Source organism: Gopherus flavomarginatus, chromosome 2 (assembly GCF_025201925.1).
Source record: "Gopherus flavomarginatus isolate rGopFla2 chromosome 2, rGopFla2.mat.asm, whole genome shotgun sequence".
Lineage (NCBI taxonomy): Eukaryota > Metazoa > Chordata > Testudines > Testudinidae > Gopherus > Gopherus flavomarginatus.
The window spans coordinates 38,318,594-38,340,551 of NC_066618.1; positions in this window are offsets into that span (position 1 = coordinate 38,318,594).

Consider the following 21,958-nt stretch of genomic DNA (forward strand, 5'->3'; position numbering starts at 1 on the left):
TAAACTGCGCCAGCGCACTTTTAAATGTCCAAATGCACATTCTACCACCATTCTGCACTTGCTCAGCCTATAGTTTAACAGCTCCTGACTACTGTCCAGGCTGCCTGTGTACGGCTTCATGAGCCATGGCATTAAGAGGTAGGCTCAGTCCCCAAGGATAACTATAGGCATTTCAACATCCCCAATGGTTATTTTCTGGTCTGGGAAGAAAGTCCCTTCCTGCAGCTTTTGAAACAGACCAGAGTTCCTGAAGATACAAGCGTCATGTACCTTTCCCGGCCATCCCACGTTGATGTTCGTGAAATGTCCCTTGGATCCACCAGTGCTTGCAGCACCATTGAAAATTACCTCTTTCAGTTTATGTACTCACTTGCTTGGTGCTCCGGTGCCAAGATAGGGATATGGGTTCCGTCTAACGCCCCATCACAGTTAGGGAATCCCATTGCAGCAAAGCCATCCACTATGGCCTGCACATTTCCCAGTTTCACTACCCTTGATATCAGCAGCTCTTTGATTGCATTGGCTAATTGGATCACAGCAGCTCCCACAGTAGATTTGCCCACTCCAACCTGATGCCAGACTGATTGGTAGCTGTCTGGCATTGCAAGCTTCCACAGGGCTATCGCCACTCACTTCTCAACTGGGAGGGCTGCTCTCATCTTGGTATTCTGGTGCTTCAGGGCAGGGGAAAGCAAGTCACAAAGTTCCATGAAAGTGCCCTTATGCATGCAAAAGTGTCGCAGCCACTGAGAATCATCCCAGACCTGCAACACTATGCAGTCCCACCAGTCTCTGCTTGTTTCCCGGTCCCAGAATCAGTGTTCCACAGCATGAACCTGCCCCATTAACACCATGATGTGCACATTGCTAGGGCCCGTACTTTGTGAGAAGTCTGTGTCCGTGTCTATGTCCTCATCACTCTTGTTACCACGCTGCCATTGCCTCCTCACCTAGTTTTGCTTTTGCAGGTTCTAGTTCTGCATATACTGCAGGATAATGCGCTTGGTGTTTACAGTGCTCATAATTGCTGCGGTGATCTGAGCAGGCTCCATGTTCCCAGTGCTATGGTGTCTGCACTAAAAAAAGGCATGAAAAGATTGTCTGCCATTGCTCTGACAGAGGGAGGGGTGACTGACGACATATCTTACAGGGAATTAAAATCAACAAAGGGGGTGGCTTTGCGTCAAGGAGAAACACAAACAACTGTCACACAGAATGGCCCCCTCAAGGATTGATCTCAAAACCCTGGGTTTAGCAGGCCATTGATTTCACGGAGGGAGCAGGGAGCAAATGAATACAAAATAAATCGGTCTATTGCTTGTTTTGATCTACTCCATCTATCTTATACAGCTTACGCTGGCAGCAGACGGTGCAGTATGACTGCTAGCCATCATCATCTCCTGGGTGCTCGCCAGAAGACGGTGCAGTACGACTGGGGAATGACCTGGCTGAGTCACTCGCATGTCTGCCCAGGCACCCCTGACCAACCTCACTGAGATCGGCTAAAAGAGCACCCATGTGTGTGACGACAATGGCTACCAGTTGTAATGCACCGTCTGCTGCCAAAAGGCAATAAGCTGCTGCTGTGTAGCAATGCAGTCCCACGTCTGCCAGCACCCAGGAGACGTATTGTGACGGTGAGCTGAGCGGTATCCGTGCTTGCTGTGATATGGCGTCTGTAGAGGTAACCCAGGAAAAAAGGCGCAAAACGATTGTTTGCAGTTGCTTTCACGGAGGGAAGGAAGAAGGGAGGGAGAGGGAGGCCTGATGACATGTACCCAGAACCACCCGTGACACAGTTTTTGCCCCATCAGGCATTGGGATCTCAACCCAGAATTCCAATGGGTGGCGGAGACTGCGGGAACTGTGGGATAGCGACCCACAGCTACCCACAGCACAACGCTCCGGAAGTCGATGCTAGCGTTGGTACTGTGGATGCAGTCCACCGAGTTAATGCACTTAGAGCATTTTGTGTTGGGACAGACACAATCGACTGTATAAAAAACATTTCTAAAAAACCGATTTCTATAAATTCGACCTAATTTCGTAGTGTAGACATACCTTAAATCTCTTGCCACAGCTCATGTCTTGCAGTTTAGCTCCTGCAACTTCTCTCCTGCCTTGACAACTGTAATCTCACCCTACTTTTGCAGATGGAAAATGCTGCTGCAAAGATCATCTCCCTGGTTTAAAGGTCTATTACCCCTCTGACTCATCCCCCACTGGCTCCCTGTTCTCCACTGCAACAAATGCAAACAACTCATCTTTGCTTCAAAAGACCTTAAAAGCATGTCCCTGCCCTATCTGTCATCTTTCACAGGCTGATTAGTTGTCTATCTCTGCCTTGCCAAAGATGTCAGCCTTCACTGCTCATTTGTTAAGATTTCAGACAAGCACCTTAACACCCTCTTATATGTTATCCCCTCTTCATATGTGAGAGGAGCTCCCTACCCATACACATGTGCAAAGCCATCTCATTGTCCTCCTCCAAATCACTCCTTAAAATCTCCTGTGCCGTGATACCTACAAAAACCTTGCTAATGATTGGACATCCGGTAGGCTGGGGCTGCTGCTTAGACTATATGATATTGTCTCGTTGTTAACTTGTGCTTCTCAGGCTCTGTATTGATCCATCTTTTGTCTTACAACCTGTTAAGCTCTTCATGGCTGCACACAGCACAGTGAGACCTTGGTCTTTGACTGGGACCCCTAAGAGCTACCAAAATACAAATAATAATTAAAAACTATCTGTTTCTCACAGGGATGCTGGAACAAATTGTACAGTGGGGGTGCTGAGAGCCAAACTCTAAATCCTGTATGTAATGGAAACCACTTCAAACCAGGGGGTGCAGTAGCCAGCACCTATGGTTTCTCATATGGTATTATGAATCTGAACACCACCTTTTTGGGAAGGCGACGAAGTATAGATAACTGAACAGGTACAACCCAGTAACAAGTGTAATAAAAACTTAATATCAGGTAGCAAGATATATTAGAAAATGGTATTCCTTGTTTTCTCTCCTTCCACTTCTAAACCGTCCCTCTCTCTAATTACAAAATTCAGGGAAAGAAAACTACCAACATCCCTAGGATAGGGTGACCAGATGTCCCTATTTTATAGGGACACTCCCGATATTTGAGGCATTTTCTTCTATAGATGCCTATTACCCCTTACCCCCATCTTGATTTTTCACACTTGCTGTCTGGGCACCCTACCCTAGGATGCTGTAAGATATAGTTTTATAAACATAAGTTTATAGCACACAGTAAAATGTAACAATATTCTTGCCAGCTCCCAGACAAGGTAGTCATAGTCTGACTCTGCTGTTCTTTTTGCCATGTTTGACACGGTCCTAAAAGCCAAATTGTGCCCCGTGCAATCAACAGGGAATTCCACTGAGAGCTAAGAAGCAGGACTCCTCCTGCCCAGGCCACAGAACTACTCTGTAGCCACTAGTGCAGATTCAAAGCTTCAGTGACCTTTGTGTTTCTCCTCTGGGCAAGCATGGCGAATGGATTCACATAGTCATGGATCAACCTGCCCCCAAATTCCTCCTCCAAAGTGGCATGTAGGTAATACCAGGTTCACAATGGCACCAGGCCCCCACTGGGAAGACTCCCATTATGGACCCATCTAACCCATCCACACAGCTGGGTCTGGCCCCTCACCTGGGGCAGTCCAGCAGCCAGGCCTTGCTGTTTGAGCGGCTCTCATCCAGAAGGTCCCACTCACCTGTAGGGGGCTCGCCGCCCAGCAGCCAAGCTCTGCCATGAGGGCTGGGTAGGGCTTCTGGCCACAGGGCCAGTGGGTGCAGCCGGGCAGGTTCTCAGGGGTCACGTCCCGGGGTCTGCCCCACTCCCCAGCACAGCTCAAGCTCCAAGCAGTCTATGCTGCCTGCCACCTGCGGGGGCACCCCATGGCGCCCCGGAGCCAAGCTGCCTGGGACTGGTGCAGAGGCCAGGCTGGTCTCAGTCAGTGGGGAGGAGAGAGCAGCATGGGGGTTTTTGCCAGGCCCCACCAGGCAAGTGGGTGCTGAGGGAGCCCAGTCCAGGCAGGTCCTCCTCCCACTCTGACCTAACTGATCGCACCTCTCCCAAGGGGCCGGAGCAATCCCACCCCAGGACAAGCCCTGGCTATGCTGCCAACTCAGCCTGGCAGACACGGTCACCTCCTAGCGGGGTGGTGATTGAAGCTAGCAGGGTGCACGGGAGTGGGTGTCTGGAGCATGTTGTGGGGAGGGGGAGCTGAGCAATGAAGGAGTAGGGGACACTGGGAAGTGGGGGGTGGGAGGGAGGTCTGTGTGTGTTGGGGTGCTGGGTGGGGGTGATGTGCAGGCTGCTATGCAGTTGTGGTAGGGGAGTCTGTGGTGGGGTCTCTGGGTATAGGGGTCTCTGTGTGGCGGGTGCTCTGGCCATAGGGGATTGGGGGGCACTGTAGGGGGGGGTGTAGGCCCTCCCCTGAGGGGAAGGGTCATGCTGGTAGCACAGGGCCCGGTGGGCCAATGTGCATCTGGCAGCTGCCAATTTGAAAACAATGCCTTGTGCGGGCTTGGCAGAGCAGGGTCACCCCCGCTATACTGTGCCCCATTGCCCTCGGCTCGCTCCAGGGTCTGACCTCCTCCATGCCATGCCCCACTGCTCACGTGGGGACCCACAAATATGTTTGACATCAGGTCCACCAGGCCTTTGGAGCTTGAGCAGGATGCAGATTCCCTCAGGGGGCTCATTTGTCCCTAAGAAAGAGCTTCAAAGTTTCATAATATTTTGTTGGTTCTTTTTTTTAGCTGACATGTTTTTATTTCCAAAGAGCCTCAGTTTGATCATATTTGTTATTCACAAAGAACACAGAAAGATGTGTTTTCATCCAACAAATGTATACATCTAGCTTGGTAGAATCTTTTGGTTTTTTTCTTTTCATGATTTTGATGGATAATGATTATTTTAAGCAATTTGTTTTAGCTTTTCATCTATTGGGTCAGACAATTGTTTAATGATAGATGTTGAGATTCAAAAATCTAAAGCTTTATAAACCATTAAAACACAAATTGTTGATATCACATGTTACGATATGTCAAGTAAATATAACATCAACAAATCATACCTGTTTTTATTATTTGTTCGCTAGTCCACTTGTAACAAGCCTAATTCAAACATCTAAATCACTGAATTTTGACTCCTCAAGAAGTATTTTTCTTTCTTTGCCTATTTGTACATATTGATATGACTGCTGGAATATTTTTTTCATTGGTTCGTATGTTTGGTGAAATTGATATTTACCAATAAACATCTAATCCTTCCAAACCTACTTATATCCTTCCTCATATTCTGCCTATTGGGCAAGATGCTCACTCTAATGCAGGCTTATTATCTACCAGGTGAGTGTTTGGACAGAGTGCATCAATATTACTCAGACCCTTATAAGCAGATCTTTCCATACATTTCTCCAGCTGTTTGTAGCAATAGAACAAGCTCTCCAGGGATGTGATCAATCTGCACTCTGGTGTAGGCACTTCTGGCCTTTAGAACAAATTTGCTTGTTCCACTTGGATTGATCTACTTCTGTATAACATAGCTTCTCCTAGGCATAATCCAATTAGAAAACAATGATTTTATGTTAAAATAAAATATATTTTGTATTGCTGGGGCCTCTAGGTTTCAGGATTCAGAGTCCCTGATGCCATTTATAAATGAAAAGACTGTCCCTGCCCCAAATAACTGACAAGCTAAATATAAGGCGAGAGGCAAAAGATGGATAAAACAACCAGAAGCGGGGAGCACAATTTAATTGTGGTGATTTTTTATATATAAGCATAAAGAGCAGAATTTGACCATTACTCAACATAATACAATACAATTGCTTTGAATGGTATTTTGAACAGACAAATGAAATAATAAAGATAATAAGCTTTAAAATGCATGGGAAGGGGGGGTTCATGAAGGGGGAAGAGGCAGGGCAGAGGAGGCTTTATGCTGCCTTTGCACTTTTGGTTTGTGGACTACACCAGGCCCAAAACAGTCCGGATGTAAGTTAGGGCAGCCTAGTATTCCCACAGTGCCGTGTGCTATAGACCCCCCTTCCAATCCAAGCCCCACCTTTGCTTTCTATAATGGAGCTTTTACTGAAGGGCAGCATGGAGTTGCTTACAGGGCCCTGTGCTGAGTCTGTATTGAGGGAATTCTCCCTCAACCCATTGCAGTTCCTATACGCAACCAGAGTGACATATAGGAATCAGAGTGGGGAATGGACTCTGTCCCTTGGTACCTGAATTGCCTCACTTTCCTACCTTTGGGGTGTTTAGTGCCACTGTGTTTAACATCCCTATTCCCAACCTGCTGACGGAACATAAGGGGAGATTCTGGCATCACACTGCACAGAAGCACAAGTGCAGGCTGGCTCCCAGTCCCTCTCATGTGTGCACAGGCACCATATAGCCCTGCACAGTTTCTGGCTGATTGTTACATTGGAACCCTCTGCTCATTCAGTTGCTGGAGTTTTCCTTTAAAAATCTGCCTTTAAACTGGGCTATGACTTGATGGGGGGTGGGGATCAGATTTATGGTAAAAGATAGCCTGTCACTCATGTGTTGGGCCTGTTCTCAGAGTAACATGAATAAGGAAGGTTTCAGCATATTTGCTGGGGGGGTTTCTTTTGGGTTTAAATCAGGCCCTTGACATTATTTTAATGTTGGTTTAGGGTTTAATTAGAGAGCAATTGGCATCAGCATTTGTACACCCAGTCTTCATATAATGATCTAAAACCTAGCTACTTAATCTCATAAGATGATTAGCATCTTATTACAGTACTTTATTAAATTTTGATGCCAAAGTTTTATATTGAGCATTTTCAAATCCTTCTTTGTTAATTAATGGTAAAACAAAAACCTTTCCATTAGGTGAGAGCTACTATAATTATATTTACTTTGATTTATTACCATGTATTTAAATTGTATTATTGAATATGTGTGTGTGTTGTACCCCAAAAACTACATTATAAGGATATTATTAAGGCTGCAAAGTCAGCCACTTAAAAGTTGGGAAATATCAGAACTCATTTTGTCTGTGCATCCTTAATTGGTCCTCCATGTGCATATGTATTATGATATAGTTTTTAATTACATGATCACATACTATTTTCTCCCACAGGACACCTGCCTCCATCAATGCATAGGATAGGTGGGGCTCACTGAATAAGAAGTTATTCAGTATTTTGTTTTCTCCTTGTTCAATGTGTGGCCCTAGGCCTTATTGCACACTATTCACATCCTGCTTTGGAGACAGAACTGGTAATTTCCTCATGGGGTTTTCTGCGGAGCTCCTCACTATAATATGAGTGCTTCACAGACCTGAACTAATATTCACAATATTGCTGTGAGGTGCGGGAGTAGTATTGTCCTAATTTTTATAGATGGGGATCTGAGGCACAGAGATTAAGATCAAAAGTAACCACTAATTTGGTGCGCAATTTGAGACATGCATGACCTGATTAGGGAGAGGAAAAAAAACTTAGTACTTAGCATTATATAGCACAGTATATGTTCAAAACATGGGTTCCAGAGATCTCAGTTGCAGCTGTGAGGATGTGATGCTTCTACAAATCTGTCCTCAGAGTCTAAAGTTGAGCACTCAGACAATGAAGCACAGAGTAAAGTGACCACCAATGAAAAGTTTAGTGTAAGTAACTTGACTAGCCTCACATAGAAATTCTGTGGTGGAGGCAACCATAGAACCCAATTCTCCAGCTCAGCATACAACTGCCTTTACCATGAGGCAATGATTTATGTTTTTGCAATTGCTTGCTTGATTCTCTACAGACAGACCTTCAACTTCCTCAACAAATGAGGCTGGGTTCCTGCAGACAATACATGGGCATAATTTGGGGGGAACAGGGGCATCATTGCCTCCCCAAACAGAGGTTAGGCAGCGGGACACACGGGCTCTGCGAGAAAGTGGCTGCTCTGGCTTACTGACTCTGCAGCTGGATGCCACCTTCTGGGTCCTAGTGCCAGTTGTCTTCCCATTCTTTGTGTTCTGGGTGCCCTGCATGGCCACCATCCTGTTTTCTGTACAATAGTCAGTGACTGTGGTGGGGCAGGGCAAATGGGGGAGTGGAAGTGGGGAGGGGAAGAGGCAATGGGGAAGGAAAGGGTATGGGATAGGGAAGGGGGAAGAGAAGGGAATGGGGCAAAGGGAGGGAGATGTGGGTGTGAGAGGAGAGGGATGGGGCAGGGGACAGTGGGGAGAGGAAGGGGGTGGGGACGGGGAAGAGAAGGGGATAGTGGAATGGTGGGGGAGCAGGAGCCCGGCATGCAGCATCCCCTCAGCATCAGCATCATCTGGGGCTCCCTATTAAGCAGCACTCCTCAGCACTGGCAGCCCAGGTGCCATTCCAGGTTGGGGAAGAGAGCCAGAGGAACTGGCTTCAGTGCTTGCATGCATGCATATGTGCCGTTCTCCCCAAATATAGCAGTTAAACCATGTCTATGAGACAATTGTCATCCTAGCTGTCACCCTAGTTGACCACTCATCTCGAATTGGGTGGGACAATCCTGAAATACAGAGTTCAAGTCCCGGTCACAGGCTGAATGATCCTGTACAGCATTTGTCCTGGGTTCCTTATGGCGCCACTCCACACCTGCCAAGGCTCAGGGCCGACACCAGCCTCTTCCCAGTTTCAGGGGGGCTGAGTTGGGCCTTAGCCCCCACCCGCCATGAGGCCCTGCCCCCGGCCAAGCTGGAAGCTGGAGCCAGGCCATAGTAAGAGCCACCCAGGCATAGGCACCGACTTCCCCTCTGCCCAGTGGGTGCTCGACCCCTCCCCTTGCCTCTGGCCCTGCCCCTGCACCACCCTCGCCCCACCCCCATGCCACCCCTTCCCCAAAGTCCCCACCACACCCCACATTTTCCCACCCCAGCCACATCCTCTTCCTGCCCCCCTTCCATCCCCTTCCTCGGCCCTGCCCTGCCTCTCCTCCACCTCCTCCACTAAGCACATCACATACCCGCTCCTCCTCCTCCTTCTGAAAAAGTCCTAAGTGCTGACAAACAGCTGTTAGGTGGCAGGGAGTGGGAAGCGCTGGGAGGAGCGGGGTTGCACTGTGCTGGGGGGGGAGAAAGAGGTGAGGAGGGAGGAGCTTGGCTGCCAGTGGATGTGGTGCACCCGCTAATTTTTCGCCGTGGGTGCTCCAGCCCCAGAGCACCCACAGGGTCGGCGCCTATGCATCCAGAGATCCAAGGCCACTGTGAGCAGCCCCAGACCCTCCATCTGTCCTGCCAGGGGTTTCACAGCTAATTGCTGACAGCGGAGGAATGGTGACACTCAGGAATCTTGAGTTCTATTCCAATTCCTTCCCTCTGGAAGGAAATGTGTGTAACCCACATGCCTAATAGGGCAATATCTCTCTAAGCGATCTAGAGAGGCAAAGGGGAGAAGAATGAGTTGTGTCTGGGTCAGTGAGGCAGATACACAATTAGCATGCCACTCCCAGAAATACTTGGAATTGGGTATGGTAGTCTTGGCATGCTCAATAGGTTCCCTGTAGCTGGACTCATAGACTCCACTGAGGGCAAGTAGTCAGGGCAGCAGCTTTATGAAAGATCATGTGACCTATATGGGTGGGCTGGGAGAAGCTTAGCCACAAGACAGGAGCAGAAAGCAGACTCCTAACTCTGAAGCATTTTGTAGTAGGTTAGTTCTATTGTTTACTTGAAACACAGGGAAGGGTTAATTATGGAAAGCGGAAATTAGAAGGGAAAATTTTTTTTGTTTTAATTGTATACCTTGAATGTTTGGTTTTAGCCAACCTGTTTTATTTAAATTCTCTTAACCAGTATGGTTCACCAACTCTTTTCTTATTTAAATGTGGTGATGATGAGGAAGAGTCCTCTATATTGTGCTACTCTCAGATTTGTATTTTTCTTGTAACAGAGTTTTTCATGTATATACTTATCACTGATTGGTAGGTTAATTAGTCGGCTGACTAGCTAATTGAGTGTTTCCACAGTACAGCAGAGAAAGTCAGAGAATCTGCCTGGATCTCTGCAAGCAGGAGAGGGGAAGATACTGTTTCACTGCATTGTATTTAATAGACTGCATAGAGTTGATGAACTAAAGATTTTCGCTGAGACTCAGGTGAACTCAACTTCAGCTTTTGGAACTCTGACTTATTTCTCACTGTTTCTGTGGGGACTGATCAGTTCTAGATTTAATGTTTTGTTTATATTTATGTATGACTGAAAATAATTTATGTGCATTACAAAGTAGCCTTTGTTATTTTGTAGAAGTTAAGATATGTTTTTGTTATAAAACTTAATAAAATTGGTAATGAAGTAATTACGTTAATTCCTTTTGTACTTTTTGGATTTGATTGTGGGGAGGCTGACACTGTACAATCATTGCTGAAAATCTTCAATGACTGAATTTTGGGTCTCCCCGTGCTTTTCTATAGGAGTTATATTTAAGCACTAGAAGAGGGGTGGTGAAGTAAACTCCAGCCTACCAAAAAGTTGAAAATTGGCATCCAAGTAGAGAGGGATTTGAGAATTGCTTGTGATTTCTTTCTGAGGAGTATTGCACCATTCAATTACAAAATAATTCAGTGTTACTAAATGTTGTTGAATTTGTACATTGTTAATATTAAGATAATGGAACTTGTACACAATTTGGGTTAGATCCCTGTAAGAACATTTTGGTCAGTGAGGTTTCCCTTGCCTTTGCTGATAGTAGAGCAGAAGTTAACCAAAGGTTCTAACAACCCTCTTATGTGACCGATATGAGAAAGAGGAAAGAACAAGATATGATTCTTTGTGAATTCAAAGACCCAGTTTCTGTGATACACACAGTGAGAAACTGTATAGTGCAGTAGCTAGAACAGAGATGGAATGCAACTCCTCTTCATTGTGCAGTTTTACCATTTATATCCATTGGTGCTGTGTCCACAGTATCTCAGTGTAGGGATCAGGGATATTCTGTGTAATCTGATAGAGGACTTGAGACTGAGAGACAGCCTTTGGTTACACTTCTGGATGACAGACAGACTACATGGTTAACAAATGGTACACCTGTTATGGACCAAGATCCAATAGGAATCTCTACTTCTGCTGTGAGTCTCCCTCTCAAGATGCAACATCATTCATAAAAACACAGCATTGAAGTCTGTCAATGAAACTGTGACTGATTGGAAATTTAAACTGAGATATTTTTCGGGTAATTCACTCAGACCCAGTGGAGAAGTTGATTATCACACCTGGCGAGCACAAGCCAAAGACCTGATGGAAGACAGTGAGACTTCTGACAAAGTTAAAAGTTGAAAATGTATTACCCCCAGCACTGAAGGTGGCCTTAGGAGCTGATAACAAGGCAACCATTGGAGAATGCTTTGATATTTTGGAAATGGTATATGGAAGTGTCATAAATGCATCTGAGTTTAAGGCTCAATTTTCTGAGATGCACTAACATACTAGAGAACTATTGGCTGTGTATCTGAACAGATTACACACATTACCCCAAGAAGTTTTGGAGGCTGGTGAGGTAAAAGATACAGTATTGGACTCTTGTATACAAGATCAATTTTTCTGTGGTGGTTGGCATGAGTCCTTATTAAATACACTTTTTTCAAAAGTATTAATGCTACTGGCAAAGGTCTCTTATGCCACACTCCTTTTTGAGGTGAGAGCTGTTGAAAGAGAGCACTCTGATAAATAAAAGAGAGAACTTCAGTAAGAAATAGAAGAAGGAAGGCCATTGAGTAGGAGTTCTTTTCAATTCATAAGGGCATCTGAAAATACTTCCAGAGCCAGTGAAGAAGCCACTGAAATAGGTTGGAAAGAGAAATACCTGCAAATGGAGCAGTGATTGGTGGGACTGCAGATGATCAAGCCAAGTTCTGAAACTTCTGCTCCATATAGCTTCAAGTATCAGAGGGGTAGCCGTGTTAGTCTGGATCTGTAAAACCAGCAAAGAATCCTGTGGCACCTTATAGACTAACAGACGTTTTGGAGCATGAGCTTTCGTGGGTGAATACCCACTTCTTCAGATGCATGTGGTGGAAATTTCCAGGGGCAGGTATATATATGCTAGCAAGCAAGCTAGAGATAACGAGGTCAGTTCAATCAGGGAGGATGAGGCCCTGTTCTAGCAGTTGAGGTGTGAAAACCAAGAGAGGAGAAACTGGTTCTGTAGTTGGCAAGCCATTCACAGTCTTTGTTCAATCCTGAGCTGATGGTGTCAAATTTGCAGATGAACTGAAGCTCAGCAGTTTCTCTTCGAAGTCTGGTCCTGAAGTTTTTTTGCTGCAGGATGGCCACCTTAAGGTCTGCAATAATGTGGCCAGGGAGGTTGAAGTGCTCTCCTACAGGTTTTTGTATATTGCCATTCCTAATGTCTGATTTGTGTCCATTTATCCTTTTCCGTAGAGACTGTCCAGTTTGGCCGATGCACATAGCAGAGGGGCATTGCTGGCATATGATGGCGTATATTACATTGATGGATGTGCAGGTGAATGAACCAGTGATGGTGTGGCTGATCTGGTTAGGTCCTGTGATGGTGTCGCTGGTGTAGATATGTGGGCAGAGTTGGCATCGAGGTTTGTTGCATGGATTGGTTCCTGAGCTAGAGTTATTATGGTGCGGTGTGCAGTTACTGGTGAGAATATGTTTCAGGTTGGCAGGTTGTCTGTGGGCAAGGACTGGCCTGCCACCCAAGGCCTGTGAAAGTGTGGGATCATTGTCCAGGATGGGTTGTAGATCCTTGATGATGCGTTGGAGGGGTTTTAGCTGGGGGCTGTATGTGATGGCCAGTGGAGTCCTGTTGTTTTCTTTCTTGGGTTTGTCTTGCAGTAGGAGGCTTCTGGGTAGACGTCTGGCTCTGTCGATCTGTTTCCTTATTTCCTCGTGCGGGTATTGTAGTTTTGAGAATGCTTGGTGGAGATTTTGTAGGTGTTGGTCTCTGTCTGAGGGGTTAGAGCAGATGCGGTTGTACCTCAGTGCTTGGCTGTAGACAATGGATCATGTGATGTGTCCGGGATCAGTGGCACTGCTATGGGCACCCGCATGGCCCCACAATATGCCAATATCTTTATGGCCGACCTGGAACAACGCTTCCTCAGCTCTCATCCACTCACACCCCTTCTCTACCTACGCTACATTGATGACATCTTCATCATCTGGACCCATGGGAAGGAGACTCTGGAAAAATTCCACCACGATTTCAACAGCTTCCACCCCACCATCAATCTCAGCCTGGACCAATCTACACGGGAGGTCCACTTTCTTGACACCACGGTGCAAATAAGTGATGGTCACATGAACACCACTCTATATCGAAAACCTACCGACCGCTATGCCTACCTTCATGCCTCCAGCTTCCATCCCGGACACATCACACGATCCATTGTCTACAGCCAAGCACTGAGGTACAACCGCATCTGCTCTAACCCCTGTCATAAACAGATAGCTAAGGGTTAATGTCTCTTTCACCTGAAGCACCTGACCAGAGGACCAATCAGGAAACCGGATTTTTTCAACTTTGGGTGGAGGGAATTTTGTGTCTGAGGTCTTTTTCTGTCTGCCTGCTTTTCTCTGAGCTGTGGAGAAGTAGTTTCTACTTTCTAGTCTTCTGTTTCTAAGTGTAAGGACAAAGAGATCAGATAGTAAGTTATATGGTTTCTTTTCTTTGGTATTTGCATGAATATAAGTGCTGGAGTGCTTTGATTTGTATTCTTTTTGAATAAGGCTGTTTATTCAATATTCTTTTAAGCAATTGACCCTGTATTTCGTCACCTTAATACAGAGAGACCATTTGTATGTATTTTTCTTTCTTTTTATATAAAGCTTTCTTTTAAGACCTGTTGGAGTTTTTCTTTACTTCAGGGAAATTGGGTCTGTACTCACCAGGGAATTGGTGGGAGGAAGAAATCAGGGAAGATCTGTGTGTGTTGGATTTGTTAGCCTGATTTTGCATTCCCTCTGGGTGAAGAGGAAAGTGCTTTTTTGTTTCCAGGACTGGGAACGGAGAGGGGGAGTCACTCTGTTTGGATTCACAGAGCTTGTGTCTGTGTATCTCTCCAGGAGCACCTGGAGGGGGGAAGGGAAAAAGGATTATTTCCCTTTGTTGTGAGACTCAAGGGATTTGGGTCTTGGGGTCCCCAGGGAAGGTTTTTCAGGGGGACCAGAGTGCCCCAAAACACTCTAATTTTTTGGGTGGTGGCAGCAAGTACCAGGTCCAAGCTGGTAACTAAGCTTGGAGGTTTTCATGCTAACCCCCATATTTTGGACACTAAGGTCCAAATCTGGGACTAAGGTTATGATAAACCGCATCTGCTCTAACCCCTCAGACAGAGACCAAAACCTACAAAATCTCCACCAAGCATTCTCAAAACTACAATACCCGCATGAGGAAATAAGGAAACAGATCAACAGAGCCAGACGTGTACCCAGAAGCCTCCTACTGCACGACAAACCCAAGAAAGAAACCAACAGCACTCCACTGGCCATCACATACAGCCCCCAGCTAAAACCCCTCCAACGCATCATCAAGGATCTACAACCCATCCTGGACAATGATCCCACACTTTCACAGGCCTTGGGTGGCAGGCCAGTCCTTGCCCACAGACAACCTGCCAACCTGAAACATATTCTCACCAGTAACTGCACACCGCACCATAATAACTCTAGCTCAGGAACCAATCCATGCAACAAACCTCGATGCTAACTCTGCCCACATATCTACACCAGCGACACCATCACAGGACCTAACCAGATCAGCCACACCATCACTGGTTCATTCACCTGCACATCCATCAATGTAATATACGCCATCATATGCCAGCAATGCCCCTCTGCTATGTGCATCGGCCAAACTGGACAGTCTCTACGGAAAAGGATAAATGGACACAAATCAGACATTAGGAATGGCAATATACAAAAACCTGTAGGAGAGCACTTCAACCTCCCTGGCCACACTATTGCAGACTTTAAGGTGGCCATCCTGCAGCAAAAAAACTTCAGGATCAGACTTCAAAGAGAAACTGCTGAGCTTCAGTTCATCTGCAAATTTGACACCATCAGCTCAGGATTGAACAAAGACTGTGAATGGCTTGCCAACTACAGAACCAGTTTCTCCTCTCTTGGTTTTCACACCTCAACTGCTAGAACAGGGCCTCATCCTCCCTGATTGAACTGACCTCGTTATCTCTAGCTTGCTTGCTAGCATATATATACCTGCCCCTGGAAATTTCCACCACATGCATCTGAAGAAGTGGATATTCACCCACGAAAGCTCATGCTCCAAAACGTCTGTTAGTCTATAAGGTGCCACAGGATTCTTTGCTGCTCTTCCATATAGCTTGTTCACTTCCCAAAAGCCCGAAGATTTTTAATAAACAAGCAATATGAAAATGTACCAAAAGAAAGCCTTTGTGTTTTAAACTGTGGGAAAATAGGACATTTTCAAAATGATTGTGAGAATTCTCCTAACCAACCTAGTATATCAGCAGCCAGAAGGAATAGAAATTAACAACTTTCAGAGCAAAGCTGTTATTCAATGGGTTCAGGAGACAGATGCTACCCAAATGGGTGTCAGTGAGGTAATTCAGCAGTTACTAAGACCTGTTTGTCATGATTATGTTTACCTAGATGGAGCAAAGAGTACCTGCTGTAATAGATACTGGTTCTCAAGTACCCTGTGTATGTAAAACTTTCTATTATGAGCATTTATGAGTTAGTCTATTGGCAATATACTTCAGATAGAATGAACTTGAGGACACCTGATTCCTGGTATATATATCCTTGAAGATATGATTCCCAAAGGTCATCTGTGGGACTAACAAACAATATGAGATACTAGTCTTGGTTTGTCCAGACCAACATATGAATCAGCACGTGTCAGCGCTCATAGGCACAAATGAGCTGAAATATTTTGTAGAAGACTGTAAGAAGAAATGAGGTCCTGATTTCTTAAGTAGGATTTCACTATCAAGTGAGTGGACTGTAGCTCAGTCAATTTTCCTTCAGTCATTACAGTAAGAAGCTGAAGAAGAGGCTGAGGTGATCCTGAGAAGAAGAAATTCTATGACAGCTCCACATGGCACATCCAGAACAGTGCCCAAAATTCTGAAATTTGCAGTGAACAAATTGGAGATTGCCGTAATGCTAGAAGATCCAGGTGTTGCAGTTGGCTAGCAATTCTGTCTCAATTTGTTAAAGTCACTGGCTTCAGTATGAGAACAGGGGAACGAGTCAAAAACTTATTGAGGAAGGATGTCTCTCACTCTCATTGTGAAGGAGAAAGCAATTGAATAGATAAAGCTGGTGCCAACCCAAGTTTTAGAAGTTGTGACTAAGAAAGAGATTGTTGTATTGCCGCTTGACTTTGAAGGATTGCCTCAGTGCTGCTGAGAGGAAAAAAACTGCTAAGACAATTAGTAAGGAAGCTTGTAAAGCTTTTGATGTTCATAATCTAGACTTTAGTGAGCTCAACCTGAAACTCTTACGATGTCCCTTTTTTAAAAGAAGATCTAGAAGGGTTTTGCCCTCAGATTTTGAAAATGTGTCAGCATGCGTGTGCGTTGGTGGCAGTGGAAGTGAATGAGGAAATGTAGTCCATATGCATCACATGTGGTGCTGGTGTGTAAGAAGATGAGCCCTTAAAATGGTGGTAGATTATAGCAAAATGAACAGTGTTATTTGAAAGGATGCTTATCGGTTACCCAGGATAGAAGATACCTTTGCCTTACTGGTTGTCTGTATTGGATCTAAAGAGTGGATACTATCAAGTTCCAGCAGAGTCCAGTGGTTGTCTGAAGATGGTCTTCACTACACTGTTTGATAATTGACATTTCAAAATGATGCCGCAAGCCTTGATATAATGCTCTAGCTGTCTTCCAGCAAATGATGAAATATATTATGGCTGATATGAATATCACAGAAGTTGTAGAATTCTTGGACTATTCAATCATCTTTTCAGGCACTTTAGAAACGCATGAGGAGTGTCTCCTAGAAATTTTGAGAAGAGTTCAGGAATACAACTTAAAACTTGCACTTTCAAAGTGTATACTTCACTTTAGCCTTCAGTGAAACATCTGGGTCATAGCACATCTCAAGATGGGATTTGTCCAGATAGAGAGAACTGATACTATCATAATTTGGCCTGTTCGAACTACCTTCAGAACTTTGGTAGATTCTTGGGATTTGCTGATTACAACCTAAGATTTGTAGAGAGAGAATCTGTTATTGCAAAATCTTTAAATTCTCTTCTTGCTGGTGGTCCTAAAGAGAGTACATGGAATGGAAAACAACCACTTGAGAGCAGATGGGGTGCAGTTGCCAACAGGCCTTTGAAACCTTGAAACAAAAGTTCACTACTGCATCAATCCTTGCTGAAAATCCCCAATGACTGAATTCTGGGTCTGCATGTCCTTTTTTATAGGAGTTGTATTTTAAGCACTGGGAGAAGGGTGGTGAAATAAACTCTAGCCCACCCAAAGGTTACATGTGCTGTAGTGGGCATGGACTCTTCTGCCCCATCCTCTACAGCCTGTCCGTGTACTAGTCGTAGCTCTTCCCTACCCCTGGCTCCGTGTCCCAGTTCCTTTTCCCCACCTAGCCAGTCAGGCTCCACTCCTCAAGCCTCTCCTGCTAGTCTTCTTGTTCAGCAAGTCCTTGACTCCCAGCCCCAGTTCCACCCCTGTGTAGCTCCTCATCCAATCTGTCTCCCTGGCCTTCCTGCCCAGGTTCACCATCCTCAGTGACTTCCATTCCTTCCCCCGGCTGCTCATCTAGTCTGTGCCCTCTTCCCTCACCTGCTAGCTCATTGTTTCCCTCACCAGCTGCCAGTCTCTCCTTCAACCCCAAATCCAAGTTTCTTTTCCCACCCCGGCCAGCCTCCAATCCCAGTCTCCCTTGCTACTTCTCTTGGATCATCTGCAAGTCTGGCTCTTGTCCGCTGTGCATTTGAATTCCACCTTCCTCCTCCACTCTGCATGGATCCAGCAAGGGATCACTGAGAGCACAGGAGAGAGTCTCCCTATTCACACTTCAGGTGCTCAGAGCTGGACCCAATATAGCTTGCAGCAGGCCAGAGCAGTCATTGTAGGGAAAGTGCTGCTCAGCCCCGAGCTGAAGCATGCCCAATGCAGCCAGAATCTTGGGAGGCATTTAGCTGCTAAAATCATAGTCTCTATTGATCATGTGCAAATTGCTTTGAATCTCAAGACAGAGGAGCAGTGGGGTGATGTGTCTATGGTAACCCATGTGACTAAATAGATGAGATGGCCTGTTGCATTTTGTACCACTTGAAACTTTTTAAAGACATGTAGCTTTGATTTTATTTCAGTGTAATGTATGGCTTTTGCATCAAGTGGAATCTGAGGTTTTTCTACTGATTTCTAGTTTGATGCTATGTTTGATGACTTGTCAAGTTGCTTAGAGCCAGGGATGGGCTAATTTGGATTTTTATATTTCTTTTTAAATTCAAACTAGTTGAGACAAAAAATAATAATGAATAGATATGGGTCCAAAGCAAAACTGTAACACCCCTGAAATTAGGGAAAGACCAGTTTTGGCTCTGAATCGAGATCTATAGCTGGCCTTCACATTTTGGGGAAGCTTGCGAAACTATTATTTTGCAACCTCCCACTAGCCTTCATGATTTCCCTGGGTCCACTACTCTGCACAGGGCTGGCCTGGAGATTTTGAGGAGGGCTAGTGAAGTGACACACTGGGATACACCCCAAATTTCACTAACTCATTTTATATAGTTTTAGTTTTCTTATTTTTTCAGTCCATTACTAAGAAGAACCTTAAATTCTTCCCTGTAAACAAATAAATGGATTTTTTATTGCATCTTTGGCATCCAACCTAACAAGAGAAGTTGTTTTTACATCTCTCTTTGGGGCAATATACAGGCACTGGCAAAAGCTATCCACAAGCACTACAAACATGAGGATGGAAACGATATATAAACATTTAAGTTTAAATTGTTATAAGAATAAAAAGGTTATAATAGCAACAATGAACTTGACTCAGTGCATTTCCTGTGGGGATAAAATGACCTGCAGGGGTTAATACCCCGAGGCAAAATCAGGGGCCATCATCTCACTCAACCAGTAATTAACCTGAAGAAATGCCTTGAGCTCCCATCATTAGCCCTTAAAAAGAGCCTTTAGAATTCAAAATTAGTTTGGAGTGGGACTTACCACCACCTGAGCTTCATTCATTGTAACTAACTTGTCTCTGCTCTTCAGGCTGGATGCATTTAAGTACTGTAACTGTATGTAACAACTGAATGAATTACATTGAGATTAAAGGGCTGAACCGGAGAAACTGCATACGGCTAGTTTTAAGGTGAGGCATCTTCCAATATTATTCTAACAGTAGTGTCATGCAACTGCTGCAGCAAATGGGGAATCAAATTATTGCATTATTTATCATAGTATGTAAAATGTTTCCATGTGCAGTGAATGTTCTTAAACTTTTCAGTTCCCTCATATAAAATTGTTGTGTTTTTGTTCATTTAATTTGTTACCAGTAGTGCCCAAATGGGGTAGGTGCTGTGCAAACATAAAGGAAGCCATGGTCCCTGCCCTCAAGAGCTCACGTTACCTATGTATTTGTGGAATTTTCCTATACAAAATATAGGTGAGTACAGGGAACACTGCTAATAACATATTCTAGTTTTCTAAAGCAAAATTGGGAAGTTTAAGCACAACTGCTGTACATCCCCCCCCCATTATATTTGCATTCTGCATCAATACCTTTTCAAGATCAATAACTCATAATTTAAATTCTGAAGGGGCAAAGTTTTAACTTTTATAGAAGTAGCCTACACATAGCTCATTACAATCTATTCTATGTGTTAGTTTCCTGCCAGTGTTGATATAGCAAAAACATGCCTATAATGTACTGATGTGGCTGAGATTTTGTAAACACAAATATCAGGAAATTAAAAAATATGTTTCCAACTGCAACCTTAACTTGGCTCCTTTGTTTACATTATTTTGTAGTAATCTACACTGTAGTATTCTTAATGACTTGGGGCCAAATTCTGACTGATTAGGGGAAAGTAATGTAACTCACCACCTACCTAAACAGGCATTTTGTGTACATGGCAAAAGCAGCACTTGTCTTTGTTCTCTGATACCAGTCCTATATATAGTCTCATGTGATCTGTTCCTTCCCTGGGGAGGATTCTGACATAATGTGGGGCACAGTGTGGAAGTGGGAAGCTGTGTGTAAGAGCTCATTGATAGATATCATGGGTGCTTAGAGTAGGTACTTTTACTACGTGCTTGTGCCCATAAGATCCTGGCACTGTAGGATCCCAATTTCTGATTGGGACCACTAAGTTAAGTAAGAATAAATTCTCTGTGTTTTATTTCCACATATGTAAACTTCTTTGCCTTAAAGGATATTAACAAATTTATTTTCTGTACAATACATTAGACAAACATGCTGAATCACCAAGCATTAGTGGGAATGGGCCAGTTGGTATAAATAGACAAAGTTCCATTATCTTCAGTGGAGCTATACTGGCTTACAATATGATGGATGGCCTCTTGGCAAAGCTGTCAGGGATTGAACGGGGTTCCAGAGCTAAAAGTATGAGTTGTCACAGCTTAAGCCAAGAGTCAAGGTACTATAGTTGGGGCAGTTGGGGTGCACCGGGATGGGGGGCTCTAACAACTCATATCTTCTGTGGATCAGGCATGGAGGGGGACCTCTAATATATTCATCAATCAGTTACAACAGCAGCTGAGGTCATGGCTAAAGCAATCAAATTATGATGGTCTGCTCTAGAGCGCTCTGTGGACCAGAGATAATATACTGGTGATTGACCAAATGAGCATTCACAAGAAAGGGTAATCAGTGTTCTGCATCCTTTCCAAGGCATGTTGTTGAGGAGGGAGTGCAAATTTGACACCTTTTCTTCTGGACATAATCACTGGTGGCTGTTACCTCAAGGGGAATAAGGCAACGCTTCAAAGGAAAACTTTAGAAATGGTAGGGGAGAAATAGGAAAGGAAAGCCCCTTTTCTCAGAAGATGCAAACTCAACTCCCTCCTGTATCTATCACCAGTGGATTTAGCCTCCCTCCTTGTGTGGTGTAAATAAAATAAAGAGATCAGGTGATTTGGCACAAACAAAGGTAAGTGTATTCAGAGTAAAGGTACAGAAAACTGGGAGGAATGGGGAAAATACAAACTTAATTAATACAATGAAACAGTGACTGGCTTTGGGAGCTTAAAGCTCAGGCCCATAAACCCTCCCTTGGAAACTGGAAAACAATAAATGATGCCCCAACACAGAAACCTTTTCTTACTGTTCAGGTGCAGTGGATACCATGTACAGGTGTGATGCCCAGGACCTTTCACTCTCTGGCTGATTTAGAGCCTTTGAGGAGGAGCACTGGGGAGTCCAGACAACTGTTGGATTTCGTCGCTGGCAAGAAGGCCCTCTGGGATGATGGACACCAGGAATGCAGGATGGCAGGAATGGTGATGACAGGCTTCCTTTTCCTCAGTCTCACTGCGGGACCGATAGTATTGTTCACTCTTCAGCTCTGGAGCACTGTGAAGACCTGACCGTGTACGTACTGTCGCTGGGGTGCACAGCCCTGCACAGGCACTGAACAAGTTCTTATCTCACTTTTCTGGAGGGAAAAGTTCTGAGGAGATGGAATGCTGAGGGCTGGTTTTGGCAGGAAAAACTGGTTTTGACTGGTTTGAGCCTGTGTCTTAATGGTAAACAAGTCCACTCTCAGAGATAGAGTCCAAGGGTCAATAGCTCATATACTCCATATTGGATCTTATTTTAAAGCCAGTGATTTGCTTAACATTACTTCATAAACACCTTATTAAACAACTAATTGAACATATTAAACAGTCTATACTTCTTACACCTAACATGGCTTTAAATTTTGGGCCAAATCCTGCTCCCATTGAATTCAACAGCAAAACTCCAGTTA